Source organism: Palaemon carinicauda, chromosome 25 (assembly GCF_036898095.1).
Source record: "Palaemon carinicauda isolate YSFRI2023 chromosome 25, ASM3689809v2, whole genome shotgun sequence".
Lineage (NCBI taxonomy): Eukaryota > Metazoa > Arthropoda > Malacostraca > Decapoda > Palaemonidae > Palaemon > Palaemon carinicauda.
Genome location: NC_090749.1, coordinates 100,359,921 through 100,367,420, shown reverse-complemented (window position 1 = coordinate 100,367,420; position 7,500 = coordinate 100,359,921). Strand labels below are relative to the sequence as shown.

The 7,500-nt window shown below is 33.0% G+C and overlaps 1 protein-coding gene across 1 annotated transcript in view; it reads left to right on the top strand.

The window, feature by feature from the left end:
- The window catches only part of LOC137618735 (hydroxymethylglutaryl-CoA lyase, mitochondrial-like), a 71,921-nt gene that overhangs the window by 6,977 nt on the left and 57,444 nt on the right, over positions 1–7,500 (top strand). The window lies entirely within an intron of this gene.

Genomic DNA, 7,500 nt, shown 5'->3' with positions numbered 1-7,500 from the left:
AGATGAAGTGGAAAAATCGTAGTGCTTCTTAAAAGATGAAATTAAAAAGTCGTAGTGCTTCTCACAAAATGCAGCGGATAATTCGTAGTGCTTCTCACAAGATGAAGTGGAAAAATCGTAGTGCTTCTTAAAAGATGAAATTAAAAAGTCGTAGTGCTTCTCACAAAATGCAGCGGATAATTCGTAGTGCTTCTCACAAGATGAAGTGGAAAAATCGTAGTGCTTCTTAAAAGATGAAATTAAAAAGTCGTAGTGCTTCTCACAAAATGCAGCGGATAATTCGTAGTGCTTCTCACAAGATGAAGTGGAAAAATCCTAGTGCTTCTTAAAAGATGAAATTAAAAAGTCGTAGTGCTTCTCACAAAATGCAGCGGATAATTCGTAGTGCTTCTCACAAGATGAAGTGGAAAAATCGTAGTGCTTCTTAAAAGATGAAATTAAAAAGTCGTAGTGCTTCTCACAAAATGCAGCGGATAATTCGTAGTGATTCTCACAAGATGAAGTGGGGAAAGTCGTAGTGCTTCTTACAAGATGAAGTGAAATATATTTAGTGCCTCTCACAAGATGAAGTGGATAATTCGTAGTGCTTCTCACTCACACAAGATGAAGTGGAAAAGTCGTAGTGCTTCTCACAAGATAAAGTGGAAAACTCTTTGTGTTTTCACAAAATGAAGTGGAAAATTCATAGTGCTTCTCACAAGATGAAACAGCAAAGTTGCAGTTTTCACAAAATGAGATGGAAAAGTCGTAGTGTTTCTCAGTCTTGTATAAGATGAGACTGAATATTTGTATTGTTTCTTAGTTTGACACAAAAGGAGATGAATTATTCGTATTGGCCACTAGTCTTCAAAGATATGAAATGAGCAATTCGTAGTTTTATAACAAGATGAGATGGACAAATTCGTAGTGTTTCTCAGTCTTGTATAAGATGAGACTAAATATTTGTATTGTTTCTTGGTTTGGCACAAGAAAAGATGAAATGTTCGTGTTGATCTTTAGTTTTCCACGATGTAAAATGGAAAAAATCTCTGTGATTTCACAAGGTGATATGAAAAATTCGTAGTGATTCTCAGTTTTACCCAAAATGAAGAAAATGGACCATTTGTCTTGTGTCTCATTTCTATAATAAGATTGTGTCGAAATTTCGCCTTGTAACTGAGTTATAGGATGAAAAGTGGATAGAAAATTGGTATGGGCTCTCAGTTTTCAATAAAATACGATGGAAAATTAGTAGTGCTTCTCAGTTCTGAATTATTTTTGGAGGAGGCTAAATTCGTACTGTTTCTCAGATTGGGATAAAATACTTCAGAAAATCATGATCAATATTAAATAAAAATTTAATTCTTTAATATTGGATAAAAAAAAATTGTCATTTGATGAACCCAAAAGAAAAATTAGCTTGTTTTTTTTTATTTATATTATAAAATGTATTGAAAAATTCCTTAAATTTTTTTTGGAAAAGTAAATACAGGTCATTTTAAAATGTTTGTGGTTAAAAAGACTAAAAAAAAGTTTATTTTTATTGATCGATATTTTTTTAATAATATATATTTTTTTTCATATTTATCTTATGTTTTTCAGTAACAAGAATTATCTTTGGCTTATAAGTTTATCAGGAGTATTATTACCTTATATCCAGGCAATGGATATAAGCAGCTTAAAACTAAATAGAGTTATATCCAATCTAGGATATAAACGTTTCAAGAATTTACAAATTATGAATGCATTGATTTTTCGAAGTGATATCACTCTACTTTTGAACTCGAAAAACTATGGATATAAATAAAGAAGTTTTCCTATAAAATCATGCGTTTCTGTTCTTCTTGTTTTTTTTGTTCTTCTTCTACTTTTTCTTCTTCTTCTTCTTCCTCTTGTTATTGTTCTTCTTGTTTTTTTTCTTGCTCTCCTTCTTGTTCTTCTTGATCTTGTTCTTGTTCTTCTTGATCTTCTTCTTGTTTTTCTTCTTCTTCTTCTTCTTGCTGTTGTTGTTGTTCTTCTTCCTTTTCTTCTTCTTCTTCTTCTTCTTCTTGCTGTTGTTGTTGTTCTTCTTCCTTTTCTTCTTCTTCTTCTTCTTCTTCTTGCTGTTGTTGTTGTTGTTGTTCTTCTTCTTCTTCTTCTTGTTGTTGCTGTCGTTGTTCTTCTTCGTCTCCTTGTTGTTGTTGTTGTTGTTCTTCTTCTTCTTCTTCCCACCGTTATCCCTTACATTAAGGGGTCGGTTGCCTTATGACGTTTCTAATAGCACCAGCCATGGTTTATGATTTAGCAGAGAATTCTTGCGAGCGTATTCCCTTGCAATCATCAGTCACAGTTATAACCAGTTAGCCCAACCTTTGATTTAATAGTCTAACTGCAAGGCAGCAGTTTGCACAGTTCCTGGTGATGTTACTGGCAGTTTGCCTTTTAGCCTTTTGCTAAAAAGCAACACTACAAGGCAGTAGCTGTCCTTTTAGTCCCTTTCTATGGCACAAAGGGCATACCACGGCAGCAATCTGACGCCCCTATAAATGTTTAAAGGTTTAAAGGCCGCTCATGAATGGCAGAGGCATTACATTGATGTATCGTGCAGTACAACGCCCTAGAGATTGACCATATATGCATATGAACAGTACCCAAGCCCCCTCTCCACCCAAGCCAGGACCAGGGAGGGCCAGGCAATGGCTGCTGATGACTCAGCAGACAGACCTGTAGGCTCCACGAACACCCAACCCCCATCTTTTGCTTACAAGGTTAGTGAGGTTGCAGCGACCGAAGGAACTAACGAGTTTGAGAGGGACTCGAACACCAGCCTGGCGATCACCACAACCCTTATGAATGCAATTAATGTGATCCGATTGTAATTTGAAATTTTATTTTTTATTTTTTTATTAATAAATATTTTCTTTATCTTATATTTTATGATATATTTTCCTGGGATTTGACTATGATTTTGTATCTATGATTATTATTATTATTATTATTATTATTATTATTATTATTGTGTATCGTCATTGCCAACGAATTAACATATTTTGGGAGAATTTAAGATCATTATAAGGAACCTTTGGGACCCAAAAACATCAAAAAGATATTATATTATGGCAAATATATTTGATGTGTACACATTTCGAATGATAACAAGCATTAGCTGCTATAGTTCAGCTGCAAATGATTGAAACTTGTCTCTGGTTAGCGGTGTTGCCACGTCTCTCATTTCAACAGAAAGGTTTCAATCCAAGGTCGCTTGGTATTTACATAGATTTGGCAACATTGCTGAAAAATGCCAAATCTAATTTATTATTCCCGTTTTCTATGGAAAGAAATAAAATGCCAAATCTAATTTTTTATTCTCGTTTTCTATGGAAAGAAAATAAGATAAGTTATCATTAGAAAATGTGTCAATGTTTATCAAGTACATTATGTTTCTCTGCATTATTATTATTATCATTATTATTATTATTATTATTATTATTATTATTTGGTAAGCTACAACCCTAGTTGGAAAAGCAGGATGCTGTAAGCCCGGTGACCCCAACAGGGAAAATAGCCCAGTGAGGAAATGAAACAAGGAAAAATAAAATAATTTAAGAACAGTAAAAACATTAAAACAAATATTTCCTTTATAACTATAAAAATCATAACAAAACAAGAGAAGAGAAATAAGATAGAATAGTGTACCCGAGTGTACCCTCAAGCAAGAGAACTTTAAACCAAGACAATGGAAGACCATGGTACAGAGGGTATGGCACTACCCAAAACTAGAGAACAATGATTAGACTTTGGTGGAAATTCTATATATATATATAAAATATATATATATATATATATATATATATATATATATATATATATATATATATATATATTATATATATATATATATATATATATATATATTTATATATATATAGAAACCCATCACTCTATATAAGATTAGATAATGAAGGTTAAATATTCACTACTAGTTTACGCAACATGTAAAAAATTACTGACTTATATTCAAGAGATATGGTAGTACATACATCCCCTTCTTACCAGGGCTTGACTACTCCCTCTCTCCCGTACCCGAGGGACGGGGAGAGCTGAGCGAGACCGATATACTGTATATAAATATATATATATATATATATATATATATATATATATATATATATATATATTTATATATATACATATATATATATATATATATATATATACACGTATATATATGTATATATATATATACATATATATATATATATATATATATATATATATATATATATATATATATATATATATATCAAAGACGGAGTCACTATAACCTCAGTTTCAACTTTGTCCAGGTTCGAATCCTTGGCCGACCTAAAGCTATTAACATTAGGTTAATTCCCTCTTTGGGTCTCTGGTTCCGAGGCAGATCAAATTATATATTTATATATATATATATATATATATATATATATATATATATATATATATATATATATATATATATATATAGCCAGACATTTACTCTTTATTATATAAGAGAGATTTTAATGTGATGTTAATTTTTGCATACCATCAATTCTGGGATTAACATAAGACAAAGTTAAATTCAAAATTAAAAAAATATATATTTTTGTTTTTCATGAAATGAGATCTTGGACGAATTTTAACTGAATTTGAAATGAAACGTTAATTACAACGAAGACAGAAGAACCGCAATTAAGTGTTAATTGAAGATAGTGAAATTGAATATATGTTAATTTCTCTCTAATTAGTGACTTCGGTTAATAAATCATTCGTGAAATATGCTATCATTAAAAGCCGAATAAATTTGAATTTCATTTAGAGTTAATAAGGGTATATAAATGCGTGGTCGTGTGTGTGTGTGTGTGTGTGTGTGTGTGTGTGTGTGTGTGTGTGTGTAATATACACACAAGACTCAAACCCACAGATAACTTTTCATGTCGATCAAACTAACGTTTCATGAATCATAATCAAAGGTCAGATGTGAATCATGATTAATCTTTTATGCCAAATGATTCATCTGATTCCTTTAATAACATTAAGCTTACAGTAATTACCTCAGCCAACGAAGTTGGAAGGAGGTTATGTTATTGCCCCTGTTTGTGTTTGTTTGTGTGTGTTTATTTATTTGTGAACAAATTCCTGGTCACAATTTTAATCGTAGAGTAATGAGACTTGCAGGGATTAACTGTTATGTAAAAAGCTGGAAATTGATAAATTTTGGTATGTCAAGGTCAAAGGTCAAGGTTACAGTCAAGCAAAGAGTCCAATTCACGTTATCAGTCATAAGTTTGGACATCGTTGTCACAGAGATTTCAGACTTGGTTCATATTTGAAAATCCACGCCAGGTAATACATGCTAACGTCAAATGTCAAGGTCATGGTAAAAAAAATAAGCTGCCGCGGCGGAGATCTGCACTCTACTGTGTACCCCACTAGTTCGTGTTATCAAACTGAAGTTTATGAAAAAGAAAGTTTCGAAAACTCGGACCAGAAAGATAACATGACCTCATTTCTACCCTTTTTTCAGAATATCTAATCCCAAGGTCGTTTCAAACTACTTAATGGTTATTCTGTTACACTTATTTGCTCTATTTTTTTACGAAAGGACTTAGCAATGGCTGGTGTCCCTTTTAAAGAGTTCCACTGTATGTCAAAATAGAGTGAGATCCGATTTACTTCTTGCGCTTCCATGTAAGGTACCAAATTATTCATTACTTTCTCAATCTTTTGCCTAAGTACCAATATCAACCTATAATCATCCGTAAAACTATTTCAAACTCAAGTTTAAGCTTAAATGTATCATCCAGCATGTTCACATCATCATCATCATCTCCTACACCTATTGACGCAAAGGGCCTCGGTTAGCTTTTGCCAGTCGTTTCTATCTTGAGCTTTTAATTCAATACTTCTCCATTCATCATCTCCTACTTCGCACTTCATAGTCCTCAGCCATGTAGGTCTGTTTCTTCCAACTCTTCTAGTGTCTTGTGGAGCCCAGTTAAAATTTTTATGAACTGATCTCTCTTGGGGAGTGCGAAGAACATGCCCAAACCATCTCCATCTACTTACATAATTCTATTTCTTTTACCCTGCTTAGAGACGGGAATTTTCAACAACAACAACAACAACAAATGCAGCCATTTCTAGTCCACTGCAGGACAAAGGCCTCAAACATGTCCTTTGTTATGTCTGGGGTTTGGCCATTTTCATCACCACGTTAGTCACCACAGACTGGTGATAGTGGGAGACTTTAACCCGATCACTCACTGCAAACCAACCTAGTATGGGTGGCCCTGATTATTACAGCTTTGCTGATCATGGAAATACGCAAGCCCTTTCACCACGTTGAGGTATCTCTTTTTCCCTTCAGTTATGGCTACTCAAGAGCTCGAGGTGAGGATGGCAGGTTCATCCTACCCAAGATTCTTGGACATGATGTGTCCTACCATGCGAACGGCATTTTTAGATTTATTTCAGCAGCAGGTCTAAAAACTATTTTACTTTTATAATGATATTTAACTTTTATGGTTTTAATTGAATATTCTTTTATTTTTTTATATAAGATAAAGGATATCGGCGTCAATGACCTTAGATGTCGGGATGCCAGAAAAATTTAAATCAATCAATCAATCAATGAGACTTTTCCTTGAAAAACTCAGTAGAGAGCATGCCTCCGCCACGCCAATCAGTCTTATTTTACTCTTAATTCCACTGCCTACTTGTACTTCTGTGTATTTTAATCAAAATCTAATGGATTTTTCCTTAGGCCCTACCCCACATATCTACCAAATTTCATTGAAACTAGTTTAGTATTTTTTACGTAATGTTTACAAAAAAATTAACATTGCATTTATTTTCTAAGTACTTCTGCGTACTTGTACTTTGATGTACTTTATCTAATATGTTACATATTCATCCTTGGATCATACCCAACATAACTACCAAATTTGGTCAAAATCGTCCCAGTAGTTTTTGTGTAAAATTGTTCACAAATGAATAAACTAACAAACAGACAAGGGTGACTACATACCCTTCGCGAAGAAGGGGAAAAACAGACAAAAGCAGATGATTGTACGATTGTAGCGAAGAACAGCATAGACGGGATGAATATATTTGAGGCGTACACAAAATTATACGCCAAGGACAACCAGTTCACGCAGCCCACCCTTGTCTTTACCGTAAGTAATACTCATTTACATACGGTTATGTAACTCCAAGTCTCTATTGCCTCTTCAAAAGGAACTTTACATAATTATTATTATCATTATTATTATTATTATTATTATTATTATTATTATTATTATTATTATCCAAGCTACAACCCTAGTTGGAAAAGCAAGATGCTATAAGCCCAGGGGCTCCAACAGGGAAAAATAGCCCAGTGAGGAAAGGAAATAAGGAAATAAATAAATGATGAGAACAAATTAACAATAAATCATTCTAAAATAAGTAACAACGTCAAAACAGACATGTCATATATAAACTATTAACAACATCAAAAACAAATATGTCATAAATAAACAA